The sequence below is a fragment of the Canis lupus genome, chromosome 37 (assembly GCF_003254725.2).
Source record: "Canis lupus dingo isolate Sandy chromosome 37, ASM325472v2, whole genome shotgun sequence".
Lineage (NCBI taxonomy): Eukaryota > Metazoa > Chordata > Mammalia > Carnivora > Canidae > Canis > Canis lupus.
The window spans coordinates 9,941,502-9,957,451 of record NC_064279.1 but is presented as its reverse complement, the minus strand read 5'-3'; the positions used below and the strand labels follow the sequence as shown (position 1 = coordinate 9,957,451).

General features: G+C 40.4%; 1 protein-coding gene across 4 annotated transcripts in view; it reads right to left on the bottom strand.

Moving 5' to 3' along the window:
• The window catches only part of SGO2 (shugoshin 2), a 56,319-nt gene extending 40,663 nt beyond the window's left edge, over window positions 1-15,656 (bottom strand). Inside the window, exon 1 of one of the 4 annotated variants that reach the window (XM_035710692.2) lies at window positions 15,433-15,656. The gene's annotated coding sequence lies outside the window, so the exon portion shown is untranslated. Of the gene's footprint in view, window positions 1-191; window positions 350-522; window positions 659-15,432 lie in introns of those variants that run through there. The other 3 variants (XM_025441635.3, XM_035710691.2, XM_025441637.3) reach the window with 3 other exon arrangements.
• Between the last annotated feature and the right edge of the window lie 294 nt (window positions 15,657-15,950).

The following is a 15,950-nucleotide window of genomic DNA, read 5'->3' as shown; positions in this document are numbered from 1 at the left end:
CGCCTTCCGCCCAGGGCCTGATCCTGGAGACCCGGGATCGAGTCCCACGTCAGGTCTCCCTTGGGGGGGGCCTGCCTCTCCCTCAGCCTGTGTCTCTCATGAATAAATAAAATCTTAAAAAGAAAGAAAGAAAAGAACTTGGGGTAAGCAGTCTCTAACGTTCACCCAGCAGTTACTGAGCGAGTGCTCACAATGATGAGGTAGAAAATGTTCTTAAACATCAGGGCGCTGACGGAAGCCCTTCTTTCAAGAAGCGGACCTAACTGGCCGCTCGTCCCCGTCCCCGTCCCCGTCGCGAGCCGGGCGCAAAGGGTCGAGGCCGCCACTCACGTCCACGCCAGGGAGTCGGGGAGAGGCCCTCAGAGCGGTCCGAGGGCGGAGGGAGGGCGGGCGGTGGGCGGGACCACGGGCCGCGCGGGGCCCGCCGGACCGGAGACTGGCGAGCAGGGCCGGGGGTCCGGCCGGGAGAGGCACGGGTCTCCCCCCACAGCCGGGCGGCCGCGCCCAGCGCCCCGCACTTACCCCCTTTCAGCACGGGGGCGACGAGCACCCAGCTCCTGAGGCGCGGCGCCGGCGGCGAGCGCTCGGTTTAAAGCCCGCAGCCGTTAGCGGTTACCACGCCGACCAATCAGATGCCCAGGAGGCCGCGCAAAGGAGCGCGGTTACCAGGAAGTGGGAGGTGGAAGGGGGCGGGACCGCGAGTTGAGCGACAGGGTGGGCGTGGCCAGGAGAGCCTGGGGCAACGCGGGACCCGAGGACCGCTCCCGGCAGGTTGCCCTGAAGCGCCTGCTGAAGGGTTGACCCCAAAGGAAACGTTCTTTAACAGACACACCCCTATTAGATGTCCGGAAGGCGTGGCAGTCGTCTTCGCATTATGATGCCAGGATCTTGAGTTTTCACTTAAAAGCACGCCCCATTTTTCTTTCAACTTGCTCAAGGAAAAGCAGCAATGAAAATTTTTTTTATTTTTATTTTTGAAAACCTTGGGTCTGAGTATTTAGGTCTTAATACAAATGGTTTGGCTCAGCTAGATGTACGAGAGTTTTTTTCCCCCCAGTATAAAGGATTTATTTCAACTCAACAAGTAACACAAACCTTCCTTTAAATTCCATTTTACAGTCAATAAAAGTGTGTATCTCACTCCCTCCCATGCATGATCACTGTGTATTAATCTACAACTCTTATTTTAATTGTGAAAAAATAAAGTGTTTCCCCTCTTGTCATTGATCTGGGAGCATCTGGGCAGGTCTGCTCGCTCCTGGACTGGTTAAATGGTGAAAACCTACAACGCCAGGTCAAAGGAATCAATCACCCGAAGAAAATAAATACTGCATTATGAAACGTGGAAAGTTTTTCGCTATTTGCAACTACATTAAAAAATATATTATTCTCTTTATGTCCAAGTAAATTAGCTTAGTTTTCCTCTGACGAGTGACTTTCATACTCTGTGGAAACACTTGGAAAAACTATACTGACAATAAAATTCCCTCTTTGTACGACGTTAGAGTGAAAAAAACTGAAGTTGAAAATAGCTTTTTAAATCTAGATGTTAATGATTGGTTATAAACAGTGATATAGTCAACTTCATATTCTTGTCAGTGTTTTGTTCATTTGGGGGGACATCGGAGAATCACAAATTTCCATTTTACTTTAGAGAATCTAGAAAAATCATGTAAAGTATGATTCTGAGTTAGACCTTTTTAGTATATTTCATAGTCTGTGACCAAAGAGATCTGGCTACATGAATCTTGTGTAAGTAGAAGAGTATTTATTGATTGGCCAGCTGCTAACATTAGTAAAAAACTTCCATAAAAGTGGTTTAGAATGTAATATGCTGGTTATAGAAATTTCTGGTTTATCTAGGGATTAACTACCACTATATCTTGTTTATCCAGTCTGACACATTAAATGCTCAATATATGTTAATATGTTTTTTAAATGAACCATGTCATGGCTCTGCCATTTAGTGTTTATTTAATCTTGGCCTAGTCATATAATCTCATCGCGCTTCTGCTTCTTCATTTGTAATATGGAGGTTAATAACAACATCCAGTATATTTTTATGATAGTTCCAACCAGCAGACCATTTTGTTCAAATATGCTAATACTGCTTTCCTCTTGACTTATTTTGTAGCTACAACTTCAACACCAAAAGAAATAGAAGGGCACAGCCAGAGGTAAAGGAAATGTGACAAACTTTTTCAAGACATAAATACCACACCTTGTTTTATTTTTTATTATTATTTTTAAAAGATTTTATTTATTTATTCATGAGAGACAGAGGGAAAGAGAGAGAGAGAGAGAGAGAGAGAGAGAAAGGCAGAGACAGGCAGAGGGAGAAGCAGGCTCCATGCAGGGAGCCTGACGTGGGACTCGATCCCAGGTCTCCAGGATCACGCCCTGGGCCGAAGGTGGTGCTAAACTGCTGAGCCACCCAGGCTGCCCCCCAACACCTTGTTTTAAAAAGTGATGATTGTCTTATTTCAGAGTAGTTGAGAGAATTTAATCAGTGCTTTGTAAATTGTAAAAAGCTCTTGATAGTGTAAATTCTTTTCATAAGCAACCATAAACTTAAAAGGTATAATTAATTGAACTGAATATAACCTGATCTGAGCTTGCTTTTAGGTCACTCGCCTCTTAGAATGGATAGAGGCAGGAGCCCTGGACTAAGAGTGTGAAGATAGAGTTGGTTTTATCTTGAACATACTTTAGCTGTGTGTTCTTTGTTTTGGGCTCATCTATAAAGCAAAGCAGTTAAATTAAATGAAGTCTCAGTCCTGTTACGATACTCTCCCGCACAAGGCACTCCATTTTGTGGATTTTGCTTCTCACCCTCCATTTTCCTTTATTCCTACACTCATTAGTCTTCTGATTTTCTCCAAGGGTAGGTTCCAGTCAATTAAAATTTGATTGTTCTCACTCACACCCCCACACCACAAAATCATCTAGAAAAACAGACCCTCAACAGGAGCTGAGTAGAAGACACACTGCAAATCAATAAACAAATAAAACAAAGTAGAAATAGTGGACTTACATTTTATTAAACCATCTGATCTGATCAACTATATCAATCTGGCAGGTTGAATTACACCAAGAAAAACTAAGGCTGGCAGAAAGCAGAAAAGAACAGTGGGTGGTTTAAAGCACTTCTGGAGAGGATGTGAGCTTGAAAACAGGAACAAGAGGACCTTGGCAACAGAGCCAGCCGCAGTCCTGTGAGGATACTGCGGATCTTACGTAGCCATCAGCGGCTCTGCATGCTACCACTGGGATGGCCACTGCTGCTACCTCTGGAGAAAGTGGGCATGACTGCTACAAGTTCTCCATCCCTTCTGTCTGGCACCACTAGCGCCGGGTGCTAGGCCTGAGTTGCGTGTGTCTGACGGGTCAAGCCTGGATCATATGCTACAAATTCTAGCTGGAAGGGAGTCCTGAACATTCAGCCTGGGGCTGGTTTTTGTAGTTTCTTAGTGAGAGGTCATCTCTGCCTTCCATCTAGTCTCAGGAAGGGCTTTTTGAGCTGGGCAGCCAAAAGAATGACAAAGGTTCATTTCAGTATTTTATGTTACTGTATTACAATAATTATTTCTATTTTCTTTACTGAAAAGACTTCCTGCTGTGCCAGGTTAGGGATAGGTAATAATCATAACAGACAACATGTATCAAGCATTTACTATGTCCTAGGCACTGTGTCAAGACCTTTATATGCTTTTTAATCCTCACAGTGATCCTATGTGGTATATACTATTATTTCCTTGTTATACTATTGTTTCCTTGAGGAAATGGAGACACAAAAATTTAAGTAACTTATGCAGTTTAGTATGTGGTATAGATGGCATTTGAACCCAGGCAGTCTGGCCACGACCATTCTGTTACTTCAGTTTCAAGGCATGGCATTCATCATGCAAGCCTACTTGTGTTACCTGCTTACCAGCCACCTCTTTTCTTTGATTAACTTTTCTTAAGTCCCTTTTGCACCTGGCATTATGCCAGGAGTGATGGTGGATGAGGCAAATCCTCTTTTCTTAAGGGATAAGGAAGACGAGCAAACAATCCATTCCCATACATTATGGCTAGTAGAGACTTAAGATGATTCAACACTGTTTCTCTGGTTCAGGCAGGGGTAGGGAATATGTAACAGCAGCACTAAGCATTCTTATTTCTGATGTAGGTGTAAGTACGTGTGGCAGGCAGGTTTCTCTGGGGGAGGGATAAAATACCCAAGGGTCTCATCTAACTGGTTGTCTGGCTGGATGATCTCCAGCAGGTCTTACAAGGGCTCTTTCACTGCCTCCTCCCTGGTCCCCATGCTGGGCTACATTGAGAAACTGGGGTTGGGTCTACTTCCCAATCTCTATCTTGGGCCTCCACAGGTTTTTCCAAAAAGGTTTGAGCATCTTTTTTACTCAAGATTTCCTGTGATAAGGGGATCCCTGGGTGGCTCAGTGGTTTCGCACCTGCCTTCGGCCCGAGGCGTGATCCTGGAGTCCCGGGATCGAGTCCCACATCGGGCTCCCTGCATGGAGCCTGCTTCTCCCTCTGCCTGTGTCTCTGCCTCTCTCTCTCTCTCTCTCTGTCTCTTATGAATAAATAAATAAAATCTAAAAAAAAAAAAACATATGATAAAATCTGAACCATATAAACTGGAAGCTTGGGGAGGGCTTGAAAACTCAGCTGTGGTGCTCACTAGCTTTACTAATAGACTAACATTAACATGCTCCATCCAACAGTGCAGGGCCCCAAAGCCCACATCTCCAGAGTTCCCTCCACATGGACATCCCCCTGGCTGCTGGAGAGGGGCCCAGGAGATCTCCATCCACACCTGTGCTCAACATACCTATTTTTCCTTCTACTCCTCACTGCAAATGCAAAGGAACAGCAGTTGTGGACAATAATGAGTTCTGTTTGAAATCCCCTTGGGATATACAGGTGGGAATGTCCAGCAGGCACACAGATATAAAACATGCAACTCCGAGAGATATTTGGATTTGGGAGTCAGCAGTGAACAGTAATAGATATCGCTGGAGTTAAGTTACGGGGGGAAGGCGTGTAGAAGCACAAGAAGGGTAGAAAGCAGAACGCTCGTGAACATTAACGTGGAGAAAGATGAAAGGGCAGCCAGAGAGGCAGTGTGGGGGAGGAAGAGACACAAGCCTCCTGGAGGCCAACCCCTGGCTCATTTTGTACTTTCTCAGACCCAGCCCTGCAATCAATCAGCAGTTTCACCAAGAAGTTTTGTTCTTTTTACTAAAAAATGCGCAGAATGGATTTAGAAACCAAAAATCTGGCACTTGGTGGGCCCACTGCTACTGGGGTGTCATTAGTTCTAGGCTCTCTAAAGAGACAGAGCTTGAAAATAGACATGCCTTTATATAGACATACCTGCATGTACATAAACATCCATATTTCTATCTTTATCATCTACTGTTTCTATCCATTACCTTATCTGTCTTAAAAACCATCCATTTGCACTGATACTTCCACTGCCAAAAAAAAAAAAAGGACTCATTCTACCATTTTCCTTTCCAATGTATATAACCATAGCAAAAGTGAGGAATCTGGTTCCTACCAACTACAATATATTTACTTTTTTGTCAGTCCTAGACTGCACAGAAAGTAATTTCAGAATTCCTAATCCATAACTCTGTGAAAACTTGACTAATTAGAGTTGAAGATTTGTTTACTATTCTTGCTTTAATCTTTTGCTTGAGGTGATGTGGTCACATACTTTGATCTAAAGTTCCTTAGATGGGCAGCCCCGGTGTGCAGCGGTTTAGTGCCGCCTGCAGTCTAGGGCGTGATCCTGGAGATCCAGGATCAAGTCCCACGTCAGGCTTGCATGGAGCCCACTTCTCCCTCTGCCTGTGTCTCTGCCTCTCTCTCTCTGTGTCTCTATGAATAAATAAATAAACAAATCTTTAAAAAAAAAAATAAAGTTCCTTAGATTCATGAATTTTCTCCCCTCTATTCAAAGTGGCTGTCCACAATATTCATTTGCATTATGGTTAGGTTTACTTATGTCTACTTGTATATAGTTTTAGTTTTTCCCCTATCTTTATATGCATGTATGTTTATACTCACCTATGCATTTTAGTATGGGAAACATTAATTTCAAAAGTCAAAACTTTCTGAATGCATATATTCAAAAGCATCACTCTTCCTTTCTCTCTCCTACTTCCAAACTGCCTGCATTAGTTTCCTATTGCTGCTGTAACAAATTACCACACACTTATAGTTTGAAACAACAGAAATTTGTAGGTCTACAGTGGCCAATACAGTAGCCAACTGTAGGCAATTAAACTTAATAGTTTTTTTGTTTATGATTCATTCCTATGCTTCTATTTGTACAATTGATTAGATATATGTAGGTTTACTCATTTCCCATTCTTTTTTTAAAAAAAGATTGTATTTATTTGTTTGAAAGAGAGTGCATGTACAGGGGGTAAGGGTAAAGGGAGAGTGAGAAGCAGACTCCCCGCTGAGCTGGGAGCCTGACTGTGGGGCAGATCCTGGGACCCTGAGATCCTGGGACCCTGAGAAGATGACCTGAGCCAAAGTCAGCTGCTTAATGGACTGAGCCACCCAGGCGCTCCTCCCATTCTTTCTTATACAAAAAGTGACATGAGCAAAATTCTTGCATTTTTGTCTTTTTTCACTTAATAAAATATCCTGGAAATCACTCTACATTAGTTCATAGAAAATGACCTCATTCTTTTCTATTACTTCATAGTACTCCATTATATGGATGTATCATAGTTTATCTACACACTCTCCTATGTATAGGAATTTAGTTTTCTTCTGATATTTTGCAATTACAATACTATAATCACTAACTTTGTGCATAGAACATTCATACTGTTGGAGATATACCATGAAGGTTGATTTAATATGCATTTCATATATAAGTGAGTTTGAATATGTTTTCCTATTTTTGAGAAATATGTGAAAAAGGTTTGTGTGTATGTAAATTGTCTTACAGGAATTTCTCTTTGTTTTGTTCAAAATATGTTTAAACATAGTCAAATTTATCAATATATGTTATTGTGTCTGAATTTTGAGTCATAGTAAGTAGAAAAGTCATAGAAAGTCTTTTCCTATCTCCAGGTTATAGAGAAAATCATACATGGTTTCTTCTAGTACTTATATGATATCATCTTTGACATTTATATCCCTGGTCCTTTTGGAGTTTATTCTTGATTATAGTTTGACACTTGGTTTTAATTTTATCTTTCTCCAAATAGCAAACCAGTTGTCCCACCAACATTTGTTAAAATGTCCACCTTTTCCCAAGTAATTTGAGATACCATGTTTATCACATACTAAATTGCCATATGTATTTGGATCTATTTCTGTAAATTTCTATTTTATTCCACTCCTTTGTCAATTTATGCACCAGTACTTAGATAAAAAACCAGACTCACAGTGTATTTTAATGAGTGGTAGGGCCAGTCTCCTCTCATAAACTTTTCTTTTTCAGTGTTTTCATGGTTATCTCTGCATGTTTATTTTTCCAAGTGAATTTTAATATCAACTTGTCTAGCTCCATAAAAAATCTTGTTAGTATTTTGGTTGGTACTTGTTAAGTTTATAAATTAACTTAGAGAAGAATAGTATCTTTATAACATTCTGTAATGTCTTCTCATTTGTTCAAGTCCATTTTTCTATCTTTCAAGAATGCCTTAAAGTTTTTCTTGTATAAGGTTTGCACATTTCCTGATAACTTTATTCTGAAATGTTTTATCTTCTTTGTTACTATTGTATTCTCTATTTTCAGGGTGTATAATAAATATACCCCTAAGATCTACCTTCCTGATTATGTTATTTACATATCTATTTATTTTCCTTTCTTATTTTATATGTTTACTTCATCTGTACTGGAAGTAGTATATTTAAGTTTCCTACTATTAGCATATTTCTACAGTGTTTCTTTACATGCCCTATGATTTTTGCTTCATTATGTGTTGCTGAGTTGTCTGGTGAATAGAATTCATAACTGGTATATATTCATAGTGAATTGTGACATTAAAACATGTCCTTCTTTGCCTCATTTATTTTATTTTATTTTATTTTATTTTTTTTCTTCTTTGCCTCATTTAATGCATTTTGTCTTATATTCTACTTTGACATCAGGATCACAATGTCTGCTCTCTTGTTTCCACTTACCTAGCACACTTTTGCTCATACTTTAGTTTTAGACTTTCTGAGTCACTTTGATTTAGACAGGTTTCTTATTTTCAGCTGCATTCTTTGTGAATCAAAAGAAAACATCTTTCTTTTAACAGATAAATTAAACCCATTCATATTGGTTGATATGACATATACTTAATCCTACTGTCATTTTATGTTAAAAATGTTTTATATAAAGTAATGATAGTAACATTGTTATAATTGTTGGGTTTCTTTCTGTATATGATGCATTTCCTTTGCTCTTTTTATTTTTAAAATTTCTTTTTGCATTTAGGAAGGTTTGTAGTGTTATTCTTGTGATTATCTTTTTATTTATACCCTTTATGAAGCCCTTAGTTCTTTCTTGTTTAACCTTCTCTTACCTGATTTATCAATTTTAACATTATCCTTTAACCCCCATTTATTGCCTATATCACAATCAATGAACCAATCAATGAACTTATTCTACTTTCTTTTTTCTCTCTGGTGTCTCCCATTTTACTTACATTATTTTTACTTTGTCAGAACCTATCACACATTATTCTTTAAATATTGTTCTCACCATTGTGTTATTTTAGATCTATAATTAAATATAGTAAATGATCACCATCAGTCTTTTTTAATTTCAGAGGTAGAATTTAGTGATTCTTCAATTCCATATAACATCTAGTACTCATTACAGCAGGTGCCTTCCTTAATGTCCATCACCCAATTATCCCTTCCCCCAACCACCTCCCCTCCAGCAAACCTCAGTTTGTTTCTTAGAGTTCAGCATCTCTTATAGTTTTTGTCCCTCTCTATTTTCATCTTATTATATTCATTTCCTTCTCCTATGTTCACCTGTTTTGTTTCTTAAATTCCACATGAGTGAAATCATATGGTATTTGTCTTTCTCTGACTGACTTATTTCACTTAGCATTATACTTTCTAGATCCATCCATGTTGCAAATGTTGAGTTCATTATTTTTTATGGGTGAATAATTATTCCATCGTATATATACACCACATATTCTTTATCCATTCTTATGTTGACCATCAGTCCTTTTGATAAAGTTTTGTCACTTGGTAGGATAGAAAAATCTTTTCACATATTCTTCAAGGAGGGCTCAGATATATAAAATTCCTCGATTTTTTTCTGTTTAAAGTTCATTTCCTCTTGCTTTAATACCTGAAAAACAAGTTGACTGAATATTCTTAACTCACATTTTTTTCCTTGAGGCTTTAAAAAGTGCTCTTCTGTTGTTGCCTTTCATGGGTGTCATTTTTGAGCTCTCTGGTGTCAGTTTAATACTCTCATTCTTGTAATTTATCTTTTTTTGCTTGAAGGCTTGGGTATTTTTCTTTATCTTTGAAGCCCAATAGTTTTACCTATCTATAGCTTGAAATTGATAATTCTGGTTTAATTTTCCAATGTAATTGATGGGTCATTTCGGTATACAGATTTCTATATTCTTCTATAGTTCTGTTCCAGTGTCATTTTGTCTTCTTCAAGTCCCACCATTATTTGTATGTTGATTCTTCTTCATCTTTCATTTCTCTCTGTCCCTAGGTATTTTTCATTTTGTATCTCTGTTTCATTATCTTGGCATTTTCCTGTCTTTTTTCAACACAACTTATTAAATTTTCACTGGACTTTATTTCCTCCAAAAACTTTGCAATTTATACTTCATTTCTGTAATAATTTTGGTCTTTTTCTTCCTGGGTTCAATCTTTTTATTTCTTCCTTTATAAAACACCCATTTCTATTTTGCAATTATTGAATTTTGTTTTTAAAATTTTGGGTTTAAGGTGATTTATCATATCCTCAAAAGCTTCTTTGTGGATATTTAATTTACTTGAGAGTTTGTGTTGCTGTTTTCTTCTGCTTTGGGGTTATTTTGTTGTTGTTGTTGTTGTTGGAGGGGTACTTTTTTTAATCAGAGCTGGATGGTCTTCTTTTTTGTTGTCTTCTTATAATAGCTTTATATATATTTACTCTATTTCCACCTATTTATTTCAAAGAGTTTGGATAATTTGTAAGATTTCAAGTTCAAAGGTGCCCTTTTCTGTAGTGAAATAATTTCTTAATGGATAATGTGTGTGTGTGTGTGTGTGTGATACAGATTAATGATTACATATTTTCACAGCTTTGGATATCTTTACCCTAAACTTTCCTTTTACTTCTTTTGTTTTCACCAAGCCCCAAAGGATGTGTTTCCATTCCCTTCTTACCTTCTATACCTCTAGAAGCAATGGTTTCCATACATTGTCACCTTGAATCATGTTCATTAAAATTTTTTTTAATATATAGTAAATATTCTGATCTACCAGAGTTCTTTACCACTAGTATAGCACAAGAATAGACTTCTCCTTGTCCTGGTTATTTAGATCAATTATAGGCCCGTCAACAGTTATCCTTTTCTCCTATGTATTCTTTCCATACTGCCCTTTATCTTTGTGCAAGTTTGTGGTAGGACAACTTGTGGTAGGACCAAGGGACACTGCTGAGGTTTGGTGTTTATTTCTGTAATTATGATAATTTGAAGTTTGGGAGTTCTCTTTTAGTTTTGCAGGTGGCATGAGGTTCCTGTAGTTTTATTTGTTCTTTTTATTGTTCTGTATTATTTTTTTTGGAGAAGGAATTAGGGAATTCAGATTAATGCAGCTATGGCTGCTATTAACTTGGCTACCCAAAAATTCTATACTAGTATTATTTTGATGGGCGTGCACACTTACACCAGGCATTTAAAAAGAGAAACACTGCAACCCATCCAGATTAAATAAAGGAGCAACCAGACTCTCTCATTCTCCTTCCTATACTTCTATATTTTATCCTGGATTGGAGGGAGGGAAGTATTTATGGTTTGGGAATCTTTTTTTTTTTTTTTTTTTTTTTTTAATTCATGAGAGACAGAGAGAGAGAGAGAGGCAGAGACACTGGCAGAGGGAGAAGCAGGCTCCATGCAGGGAGCCTGACGTGGGACTCGATTCTGGATCCCCAGGATCATGCCCTGGGTCAAAGGTGGCACTAAACCGCTGAGCCACCCGGGCTGTCCTTGGTTGGGGAATCTTTTTCCCTAAGGATGTACATAAAGTTATTTGCTTCTCCTCAATCATGACAAGTCTCTATCTTTCCCATCTCAGGAAGAGTCAGAAGAGAAGAGTAGTCTTAATTCTGATCAGGTCTCTGATTCAGGCTTTGATTTGTATGGTGCTTCCTCTTTTCCTACCCCTCAAGCTCTTGTGCATCAGAGCTGGGATTATCCTTACTTCCGGGAGAGGTGGTAGAGAGTATAGTCAGTTAAGGGCTTTCTGAAAGCTTGGCCTCCTTATAAGACCTTCCCCTCTATTCAGTCTACCACACGAAGGGGAACAGCCAGAGCATAGGGTCACCCCAATCCTGTTGAGCTAAGAATCTGGGCTTTGGTTGAATCTTGCACTAATAGACCATTAGGACTGTTCCCATCCTGGCTCAGATCCCCGTTTATGTTAATCACCTCCACAAGTTGTCTACTGCCAAATGGGCTCCCATTCTCATATTGCTACTATGTCCACTAGTCTGAATCCATCCTCAACTCTTCTCATTCCTCTTAAACATTTCCACTGAGCCTCTTAGAATTCCCTTTTTAAATGTTACCATAATTTCTCTCATCCTTTTTTCTTTTTTTTTTTAAATTGAAACTTGTCTGTTCTGAGAGGGTGTGCTTCCTCTGCAGCCCTCTCAAGTAGTGACTGCTTTTCCTTCCATTCCCTGCATACATCAGGGTCAGGAGGTGAAGTGGGTTGGTGTCTTCTCTTGTTACTGTTAAACACTTTTTCCTCCTTCCTTTCTCTCAGTCCTAGCTAATCTGAACTGTGTGCCATCTGGATATAGTGTCTCTCATTGTCTCTTCAATGTAGCCCTCTAAGGTTCTTCTAATTATCCATTATTGATGACATTAGCTTCTGTTTCATCGTTCTTCCCACTCTTGTTGACTTTATTACTTATGAGGATAATTCATCTAAAAATAATCATTCCTTAAACTGCTTACCTCCATTAGCTTTTCTTCCACTCCATCTCAGCCTGGAGCCTTGGCATTATAGTCACTGTAATGTAATACCTCTGAAACCTTGAAATCAAGTATGATGCTTTCTGGTAAGAAAAGAGTATCTGCCCTCACCACTTTTACTCAACACAGTATGCCAAGTCCTAGCTGCAGCATCCAAAAGGCATCCAAATTGGTGAAGAAGTAAAGCTGTAACTATTCACAGGTGGAGATGATATCATATATTTGGAAAACTCTAGAGACTTCACCCAAAAAATTATAGAACTGATAAATGAGGTCAGTAAAGTTGTAGGATACAACATTAATACGTAGAAATTTGTTGTGTGTCTCTACAATAATAGTGAAGTAGCAGAAAGAGAAATTAATAATATATTATTTTACATCATACCATTTATAATTGCAGCAACAAGAACAAAATACCTAAAAATAAATTTAACCAAGGAGGTTAGAGACCTATACTATGAAAACTATATGACACTGGAGAAAGAAATTGAAGATGGCATAAATAAATAGAAGGATATGCCATATTCATGGATTCGAAGAATTAAAATTGTTAGAGTGTCCATACTACCTAAAACAATCTACAAATTCAACACAATTGCTATCGGAATACCAATAGCATTTTTCACAGAATTAGAACAAATAATCCTAAAATTTGTGTGGAACCACAAAAGGCCTTGAATAGCCAAAGCTATTTCTCAAGCTTCTCGATAAAGAAGAATAAAGCTGGAGGTATCACAAATTCCAGATTTCAAGATATACTACAAAGCAATAGTAATCAAAACAGCATGGTAATGGCACAAAAGTAGACATATAGATCAACAGGAGGAATAGAGAGCCTAGAAATAAACCCATGCCCATATGCTCAATTAATCTATGACAAAGGATACAAGAATATACTGTGTGGAAAAGATAGCCTCTTCAATACATGGTGTTGGGGAAACTGGACAGCTACATGCAAAAGAGTGAAATTGAACCACTTTCTTACATCATACACAAAAATAAACTAAAAAATGGTTTAAAAACCTAACTGCAAGACTTGAAACCATAAAACTCCTAGAAGAAAATATAGGCAGTAATCTCTTGGACATCTACCTTAAAAACATGTTTCTGGATACGACTCCTCAAACAAGGGAAACAAAGGTAAAAACAAATTACTAGGACTATACCAAAATCAAAAGCTTTTGTGCAGCAAAGGAAACCATTAACAACATGAAGAGGCAGCTTACTGAGTGGGAGAAGATATTTGCAAATGATGTATCTGATAAGGGGTTGATATCCAAAATATATAAAGAATTTCTACTACTCAACACCAAAAAAAAAAAAAATCCAATTAAAAAATGGGTGACATACAGATAGCCAACAGATACATGAAAAGATACTTAACATCTTTGTATGTATGTGTGTGTATATATGTTATACATATCCCCACAACTTGTTCTACCCATTTTTTTTCCTGTCCTCCATGAGAGTTGAATCAGCATCAGTCTAAAGGTTTTCCCCAGTCCTCTTCAGCCCTCCCTGTTTTTCCCTCACGGGTGTCTTCCCCAATACGTCTTTCACATGTCTAATCTGACCTTACAATCTGTTTCTCAAAGAACCTGAACTAATATACCACAGCTGAACTGTCAGCAATTTTGTTATTTGTTTCCTAAATATATCTCTTGCAGCCATCCACTTCTCTCTATTGCCATCATCACTGAGTAGAAGCTGTGCCATTTCTCCCCTGGATTACTGCAACGGCTGTCTATTCTCCAATCCATTCTCATCACAGTAGCCAGAGTGATTTTTTTTTTTTAAATAGTAAATCAATCATGCCACTTCCCTGCTGAAAACCTTTCGATGGTTTTCCATTATGCCTAGAGTAAAATTTAAACTCCCACAACTGCCACAGATGCTGTAAAACCTGGCTTCTGCCCATCTTTTTAGCTTCATCTCATATCATCTTCCTCCATGCCCTCACACTCACCAAGCTCCAGCCATACTAATGTCCTTTCTCTTCCAACAAATTGTCAAATCCTTTCCTGCCTTGGGCTCTGCTTGCTCTGTCTTCTGCATAAGTTACTCTTCCCCCCATCATGGCAGGTGGGCTCATTCTCATCCTTAGTGTTTAACTTAAATGTCTCCTCATCAGCAGGGCCTGCTCCACCCCAGCCATATATCCACCCAACATTATCCTATTTCCCTGCAAGTAGTTACCACTATCTGTAACTACTTAGCTTAGTGTCTGTTTCTCCGACTTGAATAGGGGCAGGTAAATTATGGCCACAGCCAGACAACTGTTTTGTGTGGCCCATGATCTAAGAATGGTTTTAACATATTTAAGTGTTGTAAAAAAAAATTTAAAGACTATTTCACAACACATGAAAATTATGTGAAATTCAAATTCCAGTCTGCGCAAGTACAGTTGGAACACAGTCATTCTCATTTATGTGTTATCTACGGCTGCTTTAACACCGTAACAGCAAAGTTGAGTAGTTGTATGTGGCCCACAAAGCCTAAACATTTACAGGAAAGGTTTTGTTTTCTAAACCTTTATTTATTAAGTAATCTCTACCCGCAACATGGAACTGGAATCACAATTGCAAGAGGAAGAGTCACACGCTCTAATGACTGAGTCAGCCAGGCACACCCAGAAAAGGTGTTCTGACCACTGCACCAGAATGTGAGTGCTATGGGTCAGGGGCCTTGATTGTCTCGTGCAGTCCTTCACTCCTAGTGCCTGGTCCACGGCTAATGCGCAATTTGTAGGAGGAATCAATCTTCCCACTCTCCAATCTTCCCACTACTACCTGAGGCAGTAGGTGGGCATAGGTCTTATTGGCTTATTCCCTTCCAAGACCCAGACAGAGGAACTGGGAACCAACTATTATGGACTGTAGGAAAGTACCCTGAAAACAGATCTATGTTTTATTCATCTTGAAATACCTAGAAAAGTCTTTTGCACAAGGCAGGGTGCTGCTGGAAGCTGGAAGAACTCTTTTGGGGTTGCTGTTGGGCTAAAATTAAAGTCATGTAAACGGCTCAGCACGTCAGATGGACATCAGTGTTCACTAAATGTTCGCTCCTGCCTCAATTTTCCTTGCTGTGATGGGAATAAAATACGGGGCAGTACAACAGACTAAATTAAACAACAGCTTCGCAAACTACAAACACTCCCCGGATGGGCTTAGCCAAGAGCGTGCGGCGTGTCACTAAACCTCGGCACCGAGCAGCCCGGCTTGGAGCGAAGGGTCCTCACCTGGGAGTGAGAGGACGGAGCTCTTCTAACTCTTACCACCGAAGTGACCCCCGAGCAACCGCAGCCTCGGGGTAATGGGGCCTCTCGGCGGACACGACGTTCCCCTGGGGCCCAGCGGCGCGTCTCCGGCAGGTCTCGGCCTCTCCCGCAGGCACCGAGCGCTCCCGCTGCCGCCCCCACCGCCCGCAGGCCGACGCGGCCGGGGGGGCGGGGCGGGGCCAGCCCGGGCAGAACGGGGCGTGTCCGGGGCAGGATGGGGCGTGTCCGGGACCAGCCCAGGGGCGGGGAGGGGCATGTCCGGGGGCGGGGCGGGGCCAGCCCGGGGGCGGGGAGGGCGAGTCCAGAGGGCGCGTCCGGGGGCGGGGCCAGCCCGGGGGCAGGACGTGTCGGGGCCAGCGCGGGGCGAGGAGGGCGTGTCCAGAGGGCGGGGCGGGGCCAGCCCGGGGGCGGGGCGTGTCCGGGGCGGGGCCAGCCCGGGGGCAGGACGTGTCGGGGCCAGCGCGGGGGCGAGGAGGGCG